This window comes from Camelina sativa, chromosome 9, assembly GCF_030686135.1.
Source record: "Camelina sativa cultivar CO46 ecotype springtype chromosome 9, ASM3068613v1".
NCBI classification, from domain to species: Eukaryota; Viridiplantae; Streptophyta; class Magnoliopsida; order Brassicales; family Brassicaceae; genus Camelina; species Camelina sativa.
Window position 1 is genome coordinate 5,670,699 of NC_141888.1, and position 20,364 is coordinate 5,691,062.

General features: G+C 39.4%; 1 long non-coding RNA gene and 1 pseudogene across 1 annotated transcript; one reads left to right on the plus strand and one right to left on the minus strand.

Annotated features, from left to right (window-relative positions):
* Positions 1 to 10,748: 10,748 nt before the first annotated feature.
* Positions 10,749 to 10,912, minus strand: LOC147937765 (uncharacterized). Its single transcript, XR_015565998.1, has 2 exons — positions 10,874 to 10,912; positions 10,749 to 10,795 (listed from the first exon to the last, which is right to left on the minus strand). It is a non-coding gene; the product is annotated as an uncharacterized LOC147937765 (long non-coding RNA).
* Positions 10,913 to 14,955: 4,043 nt separating this feature from the next.
* Positions 14,956 to 19,831, plus strand: LOC147937766 (uncharacterized; annotated as a pseudogene).
* The last annotated feature ends 533 nt before the right edge of the window (positions 19,832 to 20,364 follow it).

Sequence of the window (20,364 nt, forward strand, 5' to 3'; positions counted from 1 at the left end):
AAGAGCAGGAAGAACAACCCGAAGACCTACCCGAGGAACAACCAGACCTTATCCTCGTGCACCGCATCAAGCAGACCCTCGGGCCAGACAGAGCAGCTAGGTTAAAAGGGGCTCCATATATAAACCCCCTCTTCTTCCTCTTGCCATAGCACGCCGCAGACACTCAGAACAGAGAGCGAGAGCTTCTCTAAGAGAGTCTGAGCGATTCAAACACTTTTTTCACTTCGTCAGGATTCATTTTTATTTCTTTTACATTTCTTTCTAGAATTCGATTCTGTACTCTTCTACTTTTATTCTATTTTCAATATAATGCAATTTTCGTTTATTTGTGTTTTTATGCTTTCTACTATGAGATCTGAGTAGTGAAATAAAGTTTCTAGGGATGGGATAGAAAAATATGTCTTCTTGTTCGGTTAGGATGTCTTAGCTTGATTGTTTATGTTATATAAATTCCTTTCTAGATTGGTTCTCTTAATGCTATTTTCAGACCGAGAGGTTGAGATTAGATCTAGGGTGTTTTACCATCGAGAAATGTTGTTCAAATGCTGAATCAATCAATGCTAGAGATTTACTCACTTAGCCTAAGAGATTAGATGTGTAAAGAGTTTATTGACAATAATGAATTGGTTTGTAATGCCTGCTTGGTCATGTTTCTCCAACAAGAGTTGGGTAGGGGAGTGACCAAGGTTGATTGTTTCTATCACGTGAGTGTTTTAACAAGATTTTAGAGATTCATTGTCTAGGAAATATTTGCTTGAGGCTTGTAGGACATCCTAAATTGGTCAGGAACACTTATGAGTCAATTACCCCATCCTTAGGAGCTTTCTTATATTGATTGTTTAACTTTCATTCTATAACTCGACCCTTTACCCGAACTGGTACTCGATCACCAGCTTCGTGTATACATTCGAGCTGTTCATCCTTGACTTCTTGACCCGACCAACCCACCTGATCATGTACTCGAATGCTTGCATCGAGTACTTAGGTCGAGTGGTTCTTGTTTTATTATCTTTTTATTTCTTCTAGGATGTTAGATAAAACCCCAATTATTGCTTGGTTTGACTTGCTTGTTTCTGATCATATCTTATCTGCTAGCATAACAACCATTTGGATTGATAACCCTTTGTACTACAACTGCATAGGGAATTGATACTCTAGGTGAAAATCCTGTTATCACAGCTCTCGCTGTGAAAATTATCTAAGTTTAAAACCTTGAATTCCAAATCTCTTTGCAAATCCTAATGATTAAACTAACATTAAATTCATGTTTGATAAGTTCACAAAATCCCTAAACCAAATCTCTTTGCGAATAGTATTTTGCTCATCTAAGATTATTTCACGAAATTAATAACACTCTCATGTCTATCAATTAACCTAAGATCAGATTTTAGGTTGCTCTTGCTACTAAATAATACACAATAAACCAATCTAGATGAAGAACTCTATAGATTGTATCCTAAAAAATTGATAACCTAACAATTCATGAATTTCTTTAAAAACCCTAAACCTAACAAGAGATCTACTCAGACATGGTGAATGAAACAAACATCATGAATAAAATAGATATCATTAAGAAATTAAAAGAAGAAGTAAATGAGTTCTGAATATTCTCTGAAGGTTCTCTGAAGGAGTCTTGGCTTTTCTCTCCAAAATCTCTTTTAAAATCTCTCTCTAAAATTGCAGGAAAAAATAAAGGTTAGGTCTAAACAATGACCTAAAAATTCTATTTATATTTCTAAAACACGTCTAGGAACTAATGATGCAAATATCAAAAATTTTGAGGCAGCTTTGTAAATGTTCAAAACTTTTGGGAAAACTTCCAATTTGACTTGTAAACACTGCATCGGTCGATGCCAACAACTGCATCAGTCGATGCATCCTTCTGAACTCGTCTCCCAACTTCACAACTTAGCCTCAATGCTCGAATGTGCTCTAAATCCTCCTAAATTGCACATGTCCCTGCAAAGACTCAAAAAGAACCTAAAAACACCTAAAAGACTACATAAATAAAACTTCTACCATGACTAAAAACACCTAAAAACCATGATATATCAATAGAGTCAGGTCATTAGAATGTTGGTAGGTAGCTGATTTGTTGCTTCTTGATATTGTTAGATTATGAGTTGCTGGTTATTGTTGAGCATGTTGTTAGTTATTGATAATTGGTTTATTGTTTATTGGATTATTGTCGAATAATTGCTGGTTTAATGTTTGGTATTTCCGCTGTTTGAATTTGGTTGATGTTAGGTTGTTATGGAGTATGAGATCATTACTTTATTAAATATTTAAAAATGGGTCGGTCGTTTAATTACTACCATCACATATCACCTTCGCTACATTATATAATTTTTGGATAAAAAAAAATATCTAAAATTATTGTATCAAATTTCAAATTCTTAGCTCTATACTAAAGAAAATAATTGTATATTTTCTTCATATATAAATTCAAAAGCATTCTTTACGGATTAACTTACTTTTTTTTTGTTTGTTTTGTTTTTTTCATAATTTTAGACATCAAAATGTAACTTTATACAAGATACAAGTTAATGATTGTTTTAACCCAAAAATGAAAACATGTTTATGATTAAATACATGAAACATATTGTTGCTTCTCGATCCTCTAAATAATGAAAACATGTTTATGATTAATGACTGTTTCTAAAACCCAAAAGATGATTAAATATGTCTAAAACACTTTGGGGACTAATGTTGCAATAAAGGAAAACAATAAAACATATTGTTGCTTCTACATCTTCTAAAAGATCTAGATCTAACGAATCTCTTTCTCGTTCACTCGTTTGTCAGTTGCTTGTAAAAAAAGAAACGATACTGAGAATTTTATGAGTTTGGATCATTAAATAAGATCCTGCGTTTCGCCGGAGTAGTCTCCAAAATTTAGCTCAAACTCGAGCTCGTTGACTCTACAACCATTTCACTATTTCTCTCTCTCGATTCTAACAAACTTGAATCATATGAGAATATGAATTGATAGAGAAGAGGATATACAGAAAGAAGAAAAACAACTCGTAATGTTTCTTTTGCCGCGAACGATCTTGATTGCTAAATGAGTCACTGAAACAACCCTTCCCTAACCAAATAACTCCAATAAACCAATAAAGATTCCAACAATAATAATCAAATGACCAAACAAGCAAAATAACAAATTCCAACATCCTACAATATTCTATCAACTCAACTCTAGCAACCTAACAATAGCTAGACCACAATCAATCAAGCTTCTAGAACATCCTCCTTCCCATCGCTTTAGTTCTATGATTACACTTTGTCTTTACCTGCACACCAAAAATATTAATTGAAATGCGTAAGTATTATCAGAAATACTTAATGAGGTAATCCTTCCATATACTGGGCTATACACACAAACATTTGAGAATCCCAAGTCAAAAAAACATCAAACAAATACATCAAACCAGGAAACAAGCAATCATCAACCAACGAAGGTTGGTGTCGACTGATACCATACCAGTGTTGATCGACACTGAAAACCTGGTGTCGACCGACACCCGCTCGACATCTCCCAAAAACCCTAGTTGTATCGACCGCCTTCTCCACATGGTGTCGATCGACATTCTACAGATTCCCGAGCCGTCCTCACACTAGTGTCGACCGACACACTAATGGTGTCGATCGACACTGACATTTAGCATCGTCTTCCTCAAAGCTCCATTGCAGATCTCCACCTCCAAACGATTCCCAAGCGTCCCGAACTCTTCCACACGCCACATAAGGCCATAGAAACCCCAAATCGACCACAAGCAAGCAAATAATCAATCAAACAACTCAAGGAACACAAAAACATAGAATTCTCAAGATTAGATAAGCCATGGTCATGCACTCACCTCTTTTGCAAGAGATTCTGACTCAAAACTGATGTCCACACACTCCTAACAAGATCCTAATGCACCCCTAGCTTCAGATCTCTCAAGAACAGCTAGCAATCTTCCCAAAAACTCAAGAACACTTCAACAAAAGCTTTCTCTCCTTTTCTCTCTTTGCAAACAGCGACCAAAACCTCTAAACAAGATTATGTCGACCTTTTTCCCTTAAATACTCAGTTTGGGAAAACCCAATTAAGTCAACCAAACCAAAATCAAAAATTTAATTCAATCTGGTTGAACCAGAAAAAGCTGGTGTCGATCGACACCCATCCCCAAATCACACTATTTGGTTTGCGGAGGTTATAATTCTCCCTCACCAACAAGGATTCATCCTCGAATCCCGCGGCACCGTCCATCCACCAAGGAACTCTGTGCCACCATCAACATGGCCCGCACGTCCTCCGATCGGACTGAACACCGTCAGCCAAGGTTTCCCGTGCCACTGTTGCAACAGCCCGCACACCTCCGACTGAACCCAGGAGGTCTCCCTCTAGTTAATATACTCACATCCTAGATGATATTTGCTCACAACTCAGTGCTCCCCCCGGCCGCGGTCGCAACCAACGAATCATGCCGGTTCGCTATCATGCTAACCACCTTAAGCTACGACATCCAGGAAGTCACTTACACTCACTCCCCCGCTCTCAGGTCGCAACCCTCGAGACATACCGGCTCACTGCTCACAGCTATGGTATCCAGGGAGTCGCCAAATCCCGCTCTTGGGTCGTCACCTTAAAGCGCACTCTCGGATCGTCATCCAAGCAAACATACCACTCCCAATCTTTGGCCACAAAGTCCATCGAGCTATCGGTATCACATGAGTTGGGCCCACACAGCCTTGAGCAAACAAGTCTGATGCCGACGAGTATCTCCCGACTAGATCTACCTCAACACTTCCTATTTCTAGAAGCTTCTATTTTTAGATATCACCAACTCTTCTTGGTACTTACCCGCACAACCAACCACCCCTAAGCGACCAAGTATCAAGAGAGATTGGCTGGAATACTCCATTCCCGCTCCAATTGGAACCAGGCTAGACAAGCTCAGTCGTGGCCTGCTTCTCAAACCACTTCTTGAACCTTGCCTTCATCCTCACCTCCGGCTCCCAAGTCTGCTCCTCCACACCATCACAGTCCCATAGGACTCTCATCAAAAGAATCTTCTTCCTCCGAAGTTCTTTGACTCTCCTCTCGAGCACCCTCAACGGTCTCGCCTCCAAGGTCATGTTGGATAGTCTGGACAGGTACTCGGCCAAGTGCATTGGAGGTGCTCGATCGAGTGAACCGGTCGAGTGCCTTGGAAACTGCTGTTCTGTGCGACCTGAACCTCTTCTCCTCTGAATTGGCTCATGTAGCAAGGCTCTTGCTGGTACCACAAGATTTTCAGCTCTAGACAATGCTCTAGTTGAGCCACTCCTCCTAATAGGTCTATATGGTGCTGGTGATGAATTTTCACTCTTCAATTCAGCAATCTCTTTCTTTAAACCCTTTAGGTACTTGGTCGACTTCCCCATCTTCTTCTTCAATTTGTGAACAGTCTTGCCATGCCACTTGTTCCACTTTTGGAGAAGTTTCAACCTCTTGCTGGTCTCTCTAACTCCTCTACTATCTCTGGGACTCCCCTAGCTGTTCGTTGTAGTATAGTGGTAAGTATTCCCGCCTGTCACGCGGGTGACCCGGGTTCGATCCCCGACAACGATGCCAAATTGAATCATATATTTTTTTGTGGTGTAAAGAGGATACTTATGCAATAAGTGTATGCAATCATGAAAACAGAGACATAAGCAGTGATGATGAATGATCAGGTGGAATGCAAGAGGTTTCAATTACTCTTATGTTGTTGTAATATAAGAGATGTCAATCCATAATGAGTAAGATGCAAGCAATCAAGATGTGAACACTTATTTAAGTTAAGCCAAGTATGAAAGTGGTTTTGTTCTAACAACCTAATGACAATATTGAAATGCAGAATGTAAAACTACTAAGATAAGAGACTAAATGCAAAGTGAACAGTGTAAACAAAGCATAAATGATACTAACAAGAACAAGAACTACACTAGTGCAAGAAAAATAGTGAAACAGGATTAAGCAAGAATGAATGCAATGGAACAGAAATGAAACAGGAAAGATGCATAACATAAAGAAGAACTCTGGAAGGAGCTCGAGCAAGCACTCGATCATATGCTCGATCGAGTGACAGGTCGAGTGGATTGATACGAAGAACATAACCAAGATCAACAATCAAAACAGAACCAAATGCAAGTAAATCAAACAGGAAGCGAATAACAGTATTCAAATAGAGAAATCAATAAACAAAGTAGGTCCTAGAGATGGATTCATGGGCTGGAATCAAGCTATAATCACCTAAACTGATCAACAAATCTCAATCTCTAGACAATGATCTTCTAATACTTGCTAATCCATTCTCATGACAATAACAATCAAGTTTAAACACTCCTAGACCTAGTTATCACTAGCTAAGACACATAAAAACAGGCATTAAAGATCCCGATCATCAATGTCAAAAATCACCTTAAACATCTAATCTCTTAGGTTAAGCATGATAATCTAGCATTAGCTATATCTAACAACCTAAACATTGGTATGATGCAAGGAAGCTTAAGATCTATTCTTACCCTCTCAGATATAAGAACAACATAGAGCACATCTAATCTAGAAGAGATATTTAACAATCAATCTTTATCAGTCTAAGCAACCATAACTCTTATCCAGCCTTATCCATCCATGATGAACAAAATCATAAACCCAGAAATTAATGAATCTTGCATGATTAGAAAGATAAGACAAAGATCTACAATATTGAACAAGGAAGCAAACTCAAATTCTTAATACTTAGAAAGTTATGGAACCAACAAGTATTAAAACTCTAGTGAAAATACAATAAAGGTGGCTAATGATCTAAGCAAAAAGTAAATATTCCCAAAAGGGTAAAAACTAGGTTTCTCATAGAGTACATTGGGTTTATATAGGAAGGAAGGGAAGCCCTAAAATGGCTAGAAGACAAAATAGAGAGGCGGCTCGGTCAACTCGATCATGTGCTCGGTCGAGTGCATGGTCGAGTGACCTCTTCTTGTGATTCTTCCAACGGTCGAGTCCCTCTCCTCACACGGTCGAGTGTCTGGTCGAGTGTGGTGGTCGAGTGGACTTCCGGACCTTGGTTCTCTTCTGCTCTAGCTCCTTTGCATGCTTCACTTGATGGCTCTACTCTCCTTCAGCACTTCTCCATGCTCCTTGGGGTCCAAATCACCTATTTATGCAAGAAACCATGAAAATGCAATGCAAACCTACTCTAATGCACAAACAGTGCTTAAACTACTCAATAATGGCCAAACAAGCTAGTAAATCATGCAAAAGATGTAAATAAACGAATGTAAAACATGGACTTTGCTTGCCCTCAAGCAAATAAACAAGACATAAGTAGGGAAGTGAGGTTTAAAAATGGGATCTCAGCACCTAAAACTTGTTAATAAACTAGCTAGAATCAATGTCCAAGTTACTAATACCATGATGCAATTTGAATGAGCTGTACTTAAAGATTTTAGATAAGCCTATCATAACTTTACTGATTTAAGCCTTAGACATCCACATGCATTCATATCAACCATTTCCTTTAACATTCATTAAAAAAGAACATGAATCAACTTATGCAATGCTTAAACTCATTTGGCTTGGTAGTAAAAGGTTTAGAGACAATGATGGTCTGTCTTTAGAGTGGGGCTTATCAATATCAAGGTTATCTCATAAAAATAGACTGAGCTTTAGAAGAAGGATAAAGGTAAGAATACTTAGACACATACAAGAACAAAACCTTGTCTACCCAAAGGTATCCAAAGTGTTTGATCCTAACATTCTAAACCCAAATGATCCTAGTTCTACCCTTTATGTTGATCTCTTCTCAAATACATTTTTCTCTTTTGTTTTTAAGCCTTAGGAGAGGTTTCTTATTTGAATTCTCTAGTGGAATGGAGGTTTCTTTCTTATTGCTATGGTTCCCTTTTCTTCTTATTTCTTAAGACATGAAAGCTTTTTGCTAGACTCTTCTTTTCTTTCTTTATTTTCTTTAGCTAGAACCATCTCTTATCAAATTTAAACTTCCCCATTCTTTCACTAGAGCTAAAATTCTCTTATACACATTCCCCTCCTAAAGACTCTAACATTTTCTTATTCTTTTCCTTCTTTTATTTTCTTTTTCAAACAAACCAAGTCCCAAACCCAGAAATTAAACCACCTAGTCCTATCTATCTTGAAAATTGAAAACTAGAACTACACAAGGCTTTATTCCTGTCAGCTCAAACCTAACACTTTCTACCAAGCTCAATCCCAAAAAGGCCTTACACACACAAGAATAAACATGGCCTTAAAGAAAGGTTGGTTATGGGTAGGGGAAACTGATCTTAATGATGAAATCAGCTACTTGGATCAACAAGAGTGGTAAAAAGGGGAAAGATGATCCAATATGTATATGGTATCTGATAAGCGGATTTTCACCCAGGGTATCAATTCCCTATGCAGTTGTAGTACAAAGGGTTATCAATCCAAATGGTTGTTATGATAGCAGATAAGATATGTTCAGAACAATGCAAGTCAAGCCAGGCAAGAAATGGTTTTGATCTAACAATCCTAAAAGAAATAAAAGAAAGCAAATAAACAAGAACCACACGACCTAAACACTCGATGCAAGCATTCGAGTACAGGATCGGGTAAGCAAGATGAGTATGAACAGCTCGAGGGGTTACACGAAGCTGGTGATCGAGTACCAGTTCGGGTAAGGGATCGAGTGATGAATAAAAATGTAAAAAATTAAAATATGAAAGCTCCTAAGGATGGGGGTAATCGACTCCTAAGTGTTCCTGACCAGTACATATGTCCTACATGCCTCAAGCAAATATTCCTTAGACAATGAATCTCTAAAATCTTGTTAAAACACTCTCGTGATAGAAACAATCAACCGTAATCACTTCCCTACCCAACTCTCGTTGGGGAAACATGACCAAGCAGGCAATAAAAACTGATTCATTATTGTCAATAAACTCCTTACACATCTAATTTCTTAGGCTAAGTGAGTAAAATCTCTAGCATTGATTGATTCAAGCATTTCATCTACACCTCTCCGTGGTAAAACACCCAAGATCTAATCTCACCCTCTCGGTTTGTTGATAGCATTAAGAACACCAACCTAGAAAGGAATTTATAAAACATAAACAAACAAGCTAAGACATCCTAATCGATCAAGAACACAAAATCGTCTATCCCATCCCTAGAAACTTTGTTCCACTACTCAGATTTCATTGCAGAAAACATAAAAGCATAGATAAACGAAAATTGCATTGTATTAAAATATAAAGTAGAAGAGAAGAGTACAAATTAGAAATCTAAAAGGATAGCAAAAAGAAGTAAAATAAATCCTAACAAAGATAGAAAAGTGTTTGAGTCGCTCAAGATCTCTCTCAGATGCTCTCGCTCTCTGGTTTGAGGGTTTGCGGCGTGCTAGGGCAAGAGGAAGAAGAGGGGGGTTTATATATGGAAACCCATTTAACCTAGCTTCCTAGTCCTGCCTGAGGGTCTGCTCGATGGGGTGCACGAGGATGAGCTCGTGTTACTCCTCGGGTAGGTCTTCGGGTTGTTCTTCCTTCTCTTGGATCCTCTTCGATCAGGTTGGGGTTCAAATTGTTCTTCCTGCTTAATAGCTCCTTCGGGTACATGCTCGGATTTAACCTTGTTTCTCCCCATTTTAGGCTCTAAAGTACCTGTTTTCGTCCAAAACATGCAAATGCAAGAATGCAACACCCTAAATGTGAATTCCTACAGTTAGTGATCTAAAAATGCTAAGATAAAGGTATAAACAATGCAAAATATGGACAAAAAAGGATGCTTAAAACATGTAAATTAGAGCTTGCAGAGCGTATGGCCAAACGTAAAGCTCCACCTCCTAAGCTTTTACCACCACACGAACTTCAATAGGAATCTGCCAAGGAGGCAGCTCGGCTGGAGAGTGAGGTTAAGGAAGCTGTCAAGGAGATTGGGTTTGAGATTCTCAGGAGTGGAGTGTGCTTAGATCCTGAGCTGCGAATCGAGGAAAAATTGGAAGATCCTGGCTCTTTTACTTTGCCATGCTCGATAGGACTTCAGATTTTCAAGAATTGCTTGTGCGACCTTGGAGCTTCAGTCAGCATCATGCCACTGCCAGTTGCCAACAAGTTGGGTTTTAGCAATTTTAAACCAAGTAGTCTGTATTTGGTTCTAGCTGATTGAACAATCAGACATCCGATTGGGATCTTGGAAAATTTGCCTCTCAGGATTGGAAGGGTGGAAATCCCTACTGATTTCATGATCCTTGGTATGGATAAGGAGCTAGACGATCCACTGATCCTAGGGAGACCGTTCTTGGCAATAGTAGGTGCTGTGGTTGAGGTGAAGCAAGGCAAGATTAGAATAGAGCATGGTGAGCACTTCAAGATGGAGTTTGATGTCAAGAAGGGAATTAAGAAGCCAACCATTGATGGTCAAGTTTTTTCCACTAAAACAAAGCAGAGGAAAGTCAAACATCTTTGTCTTAACCTACATGAATATATAAAAGAGGAACCATGCAAAAAAGAATGTTTAACACTTTCATACCTTTGTCTTAACAGACTTTTCCCGCAGTTGCCTATTAATGGATTTCACAATCTTTGAGACTTCTTGCTTTAGTAGCCAATTTGGACTGCATCAACAAAAGGTACATATTTAGTTAGCAGGGTTTCGGTAGTGACAGAACGTCCATAATGTTCGAGTGAAAGGATTTCAGAACATTTGCCTTGATTCATTGGTGTCAGTTTGACCTTTCGTAACATTTCCTGTCTGCCGTAACAGATCATTGAATGTGTTGAATACATCCATCTGTAACAATAGTACCTCAGGATATCAGATCAGCGACCATGTAGCAATGCAAAAGAAAGTATTATTTATTTTACATACCTTCACATTTTCCTCCCTTTCCTTAAATCTATCAATTAGTTCCAGGCAGGCCTACACAAGAAGAGACTAATTACTGAACTCCTGAACAATAAAGACTACTGTAGATTCTTGTTTCTTGTTTAATCAAAAAGTAAAAAGAAAGAAAATCTCTTCAAGAAAGTGATTCTTGTACAGTCCTATCATCAAAAGATAAAATCGTCTCAATCATTACAGAAAAAAAGATATACCTCTTGATATACTTTAGAGAGCATCTCAGAATGAGACATGATTAATCCAGCTAAGCATTTCGCCGCAGCTCTACTAACTTTCCACTCTGCCCCTGTAACAGTCCAGATGCACCCTATGACAATGCAACCAATCCATACCCAGAATCACATCATACAGCTCCACCAGACTGATAATCAAATCTGTCGGCCTTGACTCCCCTGCAATCTGAATATCCACATCTCTCACTTGACCAAAGACTCTCAGGAACTTCCATGCTACAACCCTGACAACGCCCATTCTCTCACCGGGATCCCCTCTGATGCTAGCGCTCTCGGCGCACTTCGGGGTAATGAAGCAATGGGTTGCTCCAGAGTCAAATAGAAAGTGGGACATAAACCCGCCCACCTACAAGGTCCCTACAAAAATCTCATGTGTTGAGAACCTAACATTCAATCACAAGCAAAACAAACATAAATCTGAACTATTGAATTGGCCAAGTCTGAGTCTCCGAAATTATACCTTTGATCGCTCCTGCACTGGTGCCACCGGTATCCACAGTCGAGTACACCTGCGATGTCGGCTCGATCCATCCCGCCGGATGCACACCCAGCTGCACTCCTGGCTGCCCACCAGCCTGCACCGATACTACTGCCATCTGCTGCAACTTGGGACAACGAGGCTTGATATGTCCCGTCTCCCTGCAGTGGTAACACACTCGGGTATCTGCCCGCTTCTCTGTCACTGCCCGCTGCTCACCCCTCTGCGTATAGTTGGCCAACTTGTGGTCCATGCTACCACACCCAAAGCATCTCGCACTACCAGACCCCGATCTCTACGTAGCATCATACTTCCGCTTCTGCCCATGTGCAGGCTTTCCATCCTTCCTAGGAAGAGAATGCAGCTGACACCGCTTCGACTGCACCGAAGGACTGACCACCACCACTGTAGTGACCCTCACCACTGGGTAAAATTCAAAATATAAACTCATGACCAAAGGACCTGGAAAGGTCTTGGAAAGAAGGAAAGGAAGGAAGGGAGAAAAATTGCCAAAGAGATGTCCGAGAGAATGTGGATGGTTCGAGAGATGGCCGAGAGATGGCTGATGGTACTGTACCGCATACCGTGGACAGTACCGCGTACCGCAGAGTTGAGACGTACCGCAGAACCGTTCGTGCTGTACCGCAGAACTGTTCGTGTCTTACTGCAGAGACATCTGAGACTTACCACAAGAGAAGTCCGAGACGTACCGAAGAATCAATCCGAGACGTGCCGCAGATCGCTCGAGACCGTGCCGCACCACAAACCGTCGACTGCACCGTAGTTTCACTGGCCGAGCCGACAAGAATCGGGAAATTAAGGAGCTTTTGTCTTCCTTAATTGACCAATCAGATTTCATGCAAAAAATGAGAAATATAATCATTATGTTTTCTCAAAAATTGGCCAATCAAATTGCATGCAAATAAAGGTGGGAGACAAAGGAGAAATAAGGTGTTTCTTTAGCCAAGTAATGCATGTCTCCACCAAATATTTTTGTGGCAAGAAGAGGACATTCTTTAGCCAAGTAATGCATGTCTCCACATAATATTTTTGTGGCAAGAAGAGGACATTCTTTAGCCAAGTTGATATATCCTGGTTTTTAGGTGTTTTTAGCCATGATATAAGTCTTATTTATAGAGTATTTTTGGTATTTTTTTGAGTCTTTATAGGATTTAACATGGATGAGAGCATAATGGAGCTAAATAGGAAGATTTGAAGCTTAATCAAGCATTGAGCCTGAGCTACGAAGTTGAGAGACGAATTCAGAAGTAAGCATCGATCGACACAACATCAGCATCGGTCGATGCAGAGCCAAAGAAGAAATTGGAAGTTTTCTCAACAAGTTTTACAGATTTACAAAGCTGCCCCAAAGTTTTTCATATTTGCATCATTAGTACCTGGACCTGTTTTAGGAATATAAATAGGTTTTCTAGGTCATTGTTTAGACGTAAGCTTTATTTTTCCTGCAACTTTTAGAGAGAAAACCCTGAGAGATATTGGGGCTGTTCGTTTGGTTACCGCACGTACATGCGTCTGCGGTAGACACAAGTATTGTTGTTCCTTATGTAGCCGCAAGTACCTGCGTCAAAACGCAGCGACAAACACAGCGTCTTCCGACAAAAATATTTAGACGTTGGTTTAATTTAGCGTCTGCGACTAAAACACAGCGTTATATATGGTATATGACAATTATAACCTTATTATTTTTGAGAAATCACACATATACCTAACCCTAAAGCTTCATCTTCTTCGCGACAAAGCTCTTTGTTCTTTTCAGTCTCCCTTCACGGTGAAGCTCCTTCTCTGTCTCTCTTCACGGCGAAGCTCAGCCAAGCTCCGCCTTAGCTTCTTCTTTTACGACAAAGCTCCGATCTGCTCTATCTCTCTCCAGTATCCATATCTCTCTCCCAGTCTGTGAGTTTCTTCGTCTCTCTCTAATTCCTTCTCTATATCCATGTATATTGGTTTTTTGCTTCACTACATGACTTAATTTGGGATTTGAATTGTTGGGTTAGCATGATAAGGGTTAAGATTCATTGGGTTAGCATGATTTAGTTCACTCTCACTGAAATCAATCGATACCCAGTAGGTTAAGATTCAATGGGTTAGCAATATAAGGGTTTCTTCTTTCTCTCTCTTTGACTTTACTTGGGTTTATCTTGTTTCTTACATCGATTTGTTAGAGTGAAGCTGTAATGTGTTTAATTTTTACTTATATTGGTCAATTTGCTAGAGGAGGACCACCTGCTAGCAAACGAACTGTCTAGTGTTAAATGTTGTAGCTTAACTTAAGTCCCTTGTTAATGTTATTGGCAATGGCTGATGTGTGTGTATTGGTCTGATATGAATCCATTCCTTTGCTGCTACTACTCGTTCATTGCAATGGTAACTACGGTTCGTTTTTTTGTTTGTTGCTACTACTCGTTTTTTTGTTGCTACTACTCGTTTATTGCAATGGTAACTACGGTTCGTTTTTTGTATGTTGTATGTTGTGAATTGTATGTTGTAGTTGTATGTTGTGAATTGTGAATCATAAGTAGTTGTATGTTGTTGTTTTTTTGGTTAGATTTAAAGCCCTGTGATGATACTTTTGTTAGTAAGTGGTGCCGCTTGGTTGTTTCTAGTTGAGACTCATCATCTCCATTGTTGTACTCTGCTTCTCGCATTCTCTCTCTCTCTCATTCTCTCTCTCTCTCTCTCTCTCTCTCATTCTCTCTCTCTCTCTCTCTCTCTCTCTGTCTTTTCTAAAAGACTCTTTTTTTTGCTGCTCTTTTTGTTATTCTTATGATGCAGTGTGATTGTTGAGGCTCTGAAACTAGACAGTTTGCAGAAGCTTCATGGTCGTGCTCACAAACGGTTGCAACACAACATAAGAAGCCTCGTGGTCGTGCTCACAAACGGTTGCAACACAACATAAGGTATTAGATCGATTGATCCGTCTCTGTGATTTGATAATTCTGCAAATATCTTAAAAGGACCGGTGATCATAAAAGGATCTTAGATTCAAGTTATGCTATTGTGATACAAGTCTTACGTGTTACCAAGTCTTGTTCAAGCCAAGTTTTCTTAGAAATGCTTTAATCCGGTCTTTAGATTAGATTGTTTCTGATGATGAACTCGCTTGTGATCATCTCTTGATTCTGTAGCTAATCATGTATATGTTTGCTTCTTTTAGTTGTTGGGTTAGCATGGTTTTACTCTTTCAGATTTCGTGGGATGTTTTTTTTTATTGTGTTTCTCAAGAGAGATCTGATCAAAGATGCAACTACTTATGTTTAACACTTGTTTGTTTGGCTTTTGATGATTTCTCAGGTTAAAAAAGTGTTTTGAGAAAGAAGATGTCTAAAGATGTAAGTGTTTTGGCTTTTATCTTAGTGTTTGGTTTTGATCTTAGTGGTTGTGGTTTCATATTTTCTTATGCATCGTTTTAGAGTTGGACGGATGATGAAACTCGATTATTCTTTCAACTTTATGCAGATGAGAGAAAAAAAGGAAATAGAACAAGTGTAGGAATGAATCAAACTGGGAAAGATACCATCATGAAGAAGTTTGAAGAGAAATTTAAGAGGGGATTTAACAAATGGATCCCTCATTTTAAGAATAAGTATGATTCGTGTAAGAAAAAGTATGCCACCTTTAGAACGTTAACTCATAAGAGGCCTGAGGCTCGGTATGATGATATGAGAAGGTTGGAGATGTCAGATGATTGGTGGAAGCAACAGATAGAGGTACTTGTTTATGCTATATATGCTTGTTCTTTTGATCACAGTCTCTTCGCAGTTTAGTAGTATCTAACACTCCTTTGTTTTTGCTTTATAGGAATGGCCTGCAGCAAGAAAATTTAGAAGCAAAATGATTGCTAATATGGATGTGTTTGAAGAAGAATTCCGTTTGGTAGTAGTTACTGGAGCTGAAGGATGGAGCGCTCAAACTGGAGAAGCTAGTTTAAATTCTACAGTGGATGGAGATGATGATGATGAAGTTGATTCTGTTGACAAAGATATGCCAGCACCAGTAGAGAAACACAAACCCAAGTTGGAAGTTCAAGAGCAAAAAAAAGGCGTAGGGAGAAAGATATGGCTGTTGAAGCTGTTATAAAACGGACCGAAGCTCTTGAGAAGAAGAATAAAATAGCGGAACAGATGTATTACTTTTCGTCCAATGTTTTGGGTTATTATTTTTGTTTTAATTTAGCTCATGGTTTATCACAAAAATATGTTGTTATAACTATATATCTAACTGAAAATTATTACCAGCTAAAATTAAAAATATTTTCTGGTTGTAAAAGACTTAAATTACAATTTTTTGATTTAAAATATAATGATACAAATTTACAAATATAAGATAAGAATTGAGTGTAAAATTGCCGCAGCGTCAGCAAAACGAACAAAAAACCAGCGGTTGCGGCAGCGGCAATATTAATAAAACGAACAACATACTTGCGGCTGCGGCGGCGTCAGCCGCAGAGATAGCGGCGAAGAAACGAACAACAACCTGCGGTAACGTTTGACGCTGTCGCTGCCACTGCCGCTGCCGCCTGCGATGACGAAACGAACAGGGCCTTAAAGAGTTTTTGGAGAGAAGAATCAAGACTCCTTCCATAGAAGATTCAGAACTCCTTTTCTACTTCTTTTAATCTCTTAATGAAATTTATTCAGAATATGATTTGTGTTTCATTGATTATGTCTGAGTAGATCTGCTTGTTAGGTTTAGGGTTTCTCATTAAGGATTTCATGGATTGTTAGATTGATGAATTGTTTGGATTTATTATCTTTCTTGTTCTTCACCATAGGTTGTTCTTAATGCTAGATCTTTGATTAGTCATCTGGATTTAGATCTTAGAATTATTGATTGATATGAGAATATAATTGATTTTCTTGACAAAAACCTTTGGTTAGCAAAATTACTTCTTGCAAAGAGATTTGATTTAGTAATTTTGTGAACTTATCTAAACTTTATTTTATTGCTGATTTTTAACTTGAATTTCGCAAAGAGATTTGGATTTTCGGGTTTTAAATTTTGATAATATTTGCATTGAGAACTGATTTATTTTACAATTGTGTTTAGAGTTTAAGAACGGTGCTTAATTGTTGAATCCTGCTTGTTTAATTAATTGATTTGATTTTTCATGATTTCCTGAGAATTTCCCAAGACCTAGCGTTTTTAATTCCTGAATTTACAACACCTTTTAATTATGTTTCTGCATTGTTTTTAAATTAATATTTTGATTTAGCATAATTAAAAGATTATTAAATCTATTGTGTGAATCTTGAGTTCTTGTGGATTTGATCCCTAAGTACTACAATTGATCTCTTAATTTGAGAGAGTAGCTCAGGGTTAAATTTGAGCATATCACAAGTCTTGTGTGTTTCCACCAAGAAATTTCGTGGACCAAAGGAAAAGATTTGCTCGCCATGCATTGGCCGGTAGAATCGCCCAAACTCACACTTTCCACTATAAATAGAGAGCCTTAGGAGCCATTTCGTTCATTCCACCCTTAGAGAAAATAAGCGAAAGTTAGAGAGAGTTAGAGAGTGTTAGGAAGAAGTTAGAGGGTTAGATAGAGAGTTCTTTCTTTATGAGTTTTTCTCTTCCGCGAGTAGTTAGCCGCGTCTGCTTAGGCCGTTCAGCATAGCTAACTAGGACTAGAAGTCTGTTAGAGTCGATTCTTTCAGCCAAGTCTAGGTGAGTCTCGAAGCATGTATTATGGTACATGATAGGTGGGGTTTTAGTTGATTTTTGCTTAGGATTTTTTTTGTGAAATCTAGGCATTTTGGGGTAGATTCGTTTCTTTTCTTCTAGTCCAAGTTCTAGGTAGTTAAGCCTCGTTTCTTGTTTCCTTGCATGTTAGTGTGTGGTTGTGTCTAGCTCTTAGTCTCTAGATTTCATTCTAGTTTCTTAGTTGCTTGTTTGTTGTTGCATGTTTGTTTGAGTGCATTGCAAGTTAGTATTTAGCGCTTAGTCTCTAGATTACCTCTAGTTTCTTAAGTTGCATGTTAATACTAGTGGTTCGCATGCTTAGTGCTTAGTCTCTAGATATTCCTCTAGTTTCTTAGGTTTGCATGTTTGTGTTAGGGTTGTTTGTATGCTTAGTGCTTAGTCTCTAGGTATTCCTCTAGTTTCTTAGGATTGCATGTTAGTATTGTTGTGTGCATAGCTTAGCCTCTAGACATTTTTCTAGATTCGTAGGTTTGCATGTTGCATGACTGATGTGTGCTTTGCATGTTAGAGTTGTTTGTATGCTTAGCGCTTAGTCTCTAGATATTCCTCTAGTTTCTTAGGCTTGCATGTTTGTGTTAGTTGGTTGCATGTTTAGCGCTTAGTCTCTAGATATTTCCTCTAGTTACTTAGGCTTGCATGTAGCGTTAGCGTAGTTGCATTTTACTTGATTTTCTTGCTTGAATTTCTTGTTCAGTTACACTTGCTAAGAGGTTAGTCTCGGTACTAGACCGTGCGTGAGGTGAAATGCCCGTACACAGGTTCTAGTGCCGGAGAGCTTAAAAATTGGTAACGATACTTGTAAACTTATGAGCTTAAAAACCATAAAAACTCAAGGTATCAATTGTTATAGGTCTTAATGCGTAGTCGCGAGAAATTCCGGCTAGCATAGTAAGACTTGGTATGGCTATCCTCATGATTTCCGTACAGCATACAGCCGCGTCCATGTAATCCATGGCGTAAGTTGTAGGGTCTGGGGACGAAGAGCTCAGAGGTTACTGGGCTCGCTACCCTGGCCGCAGCTGTCTACACGACGGTGTAGCTTGAGTGAAGTTCCGGTTGCGTGCCTTTGTGGCTGCAGCGCGGGTGTTCACGGAGTTGTTAAGGAGAGGAAGCATACCGGACCCATAACTAAAACTTGTTTAAAAGACTAATTTAATATAAATTTTCTTTTATTCAAGTTTATTGTAGTTGTTGTTATTGCTTGCTTGCTTGCTTGTTTAATTGCTTTATTGCTTTTATTGCTTGCTTGCTTAATTGTTTGATTGCTTGCTAGATTAGTTTGCTTAGCTCACTATCTTCCGCATTGCTATCTCTGATTAGGTGTTGCATTGTTTGCTTAGGCTTGCATGTTGATAGCTTCGTCTTGCATGTTGATAGCTTTGTATTGCATGTAGTTAGCTTAGTCTTGCATGTTGTTAGCTTAGGCTTTCATGTAATTCTTTAGCTTGCTTGTTGTGTGTTGCTTGCTGGGGTTGGGGTTGGGTTTTGGTTCTTGTTAGGTTCCCGAACTCACTGAGTGATTAGCACTCAAGACTCCATAATTTGTTTTGCAGGTAACCTTAGTGGGGAAAAGCCTTAGGGGGAGCTCAGGACGTTAGGCCAGCCGGTGTAGTGTTGTATTGCCTTTGCAAGCTGTTTTTGTAATAATTTAAGGTAATCGTATTTTGGCCTTAGGCCTGGCGCCATTTTCGTATGAATGTTTTCTGAACTCATTTATGAATTAATAAAGTATGAAAGTTATTTTCTTTAAGTTGTGTGGTTTTCAAATGGTACTAGCCTTGTCCGGGCCAACACAACGCACCAGGTCGCGAGGGTTGCAAAGCCTAAGTAGTCTCGGTCGCGGGCGGAATTGTGCTAGGGAGGCCCGGTCGGGAAGTCTGCAGCTTTCGTCCCTAGGCTGGACCACCTTGGCGCAGTTCCCATCGTAGCGTTCTGTGGCTGTCCGTTGGCCTTCGTGGCCATAGGACGGTTTGGGGGCGTTACAACGGTGGTATCAGAGCATGGTTATGATGCTCATGGAACACACATTTTCAAATGTTTTATCGATTAATTGAGTCGCAAAGGCAATTTTAGGAAACCGGTATGTCCTGTGCACTTTAGGTAGATGGGATTAGGACTTATCCTTGGATGCTGGTGCAGATGTCAGATCAGGGAAGTGAAGAGGGATGGTCGTGGGGTGATTCAAGAGCTGATGGAGAAGAGTGGCGGGATCCATTGGAGGGTGAACAATTTGAGGACGAAGGAGAAAGGCCAGAACCATTAGAAGGTGATCAATATGATGCCGAGGAGGAAAGGCAAGAACCATTGGATAATAATCCGTGTGATGATGGAGAACACTGGCAAAAATCGTTGGAAGGTGATCCACATGATGTCGAGAGAAAGAGAAAATCAAGGAAGACTGATGATCAAACGACGAGAGGTCGAGTTCCAAAAGAAGTGAGTCGCAAGAATCCTCATACCAATCAAGTCCTGGAGCAAGAGCAAGATACATGAGAGGAAGAATATTTGGTGTTTTCGATGAAGGAGATAGGTCTTATCCACTATATGATAATTCCATTCGACAGCCGTCAAGTTCCCGGCAAACACCATTGGGAGCGCAATCCGCTGACCATGAACCATTCGAGCAAAGGAGTATGTCGTCATGACGAATGAGAGTACGCGAAGAGACAAGACGTCCAGAGAGTGAAGCCAGAGAACCTGTAATGGCCGTATTCCAGGAGATACTAGCACTTATCCGGCAACAACAAATGTCATGCCCAAGTGCATCAAAGCCCCCAAGCTTCCTAGAGATCGTGGCAATCATGAAAATTTTGGGAACCAAGTCCTTTAGAGAAGGATCAAGCACGATCAAAGCAGAACAATGGCTGAAAAACCTGGAGAATAATTTCGATGCAACCCGATGCCCAGAAGACTACAAGAAAGATGCTGTTGAGCACTACTTGAAGAACAATGCAAGAGATTGGTGGAACAGCGTGAAGAGACACTATGGTCATAGGTGTCCGATATGGACAGATTTTCGAAGGGAG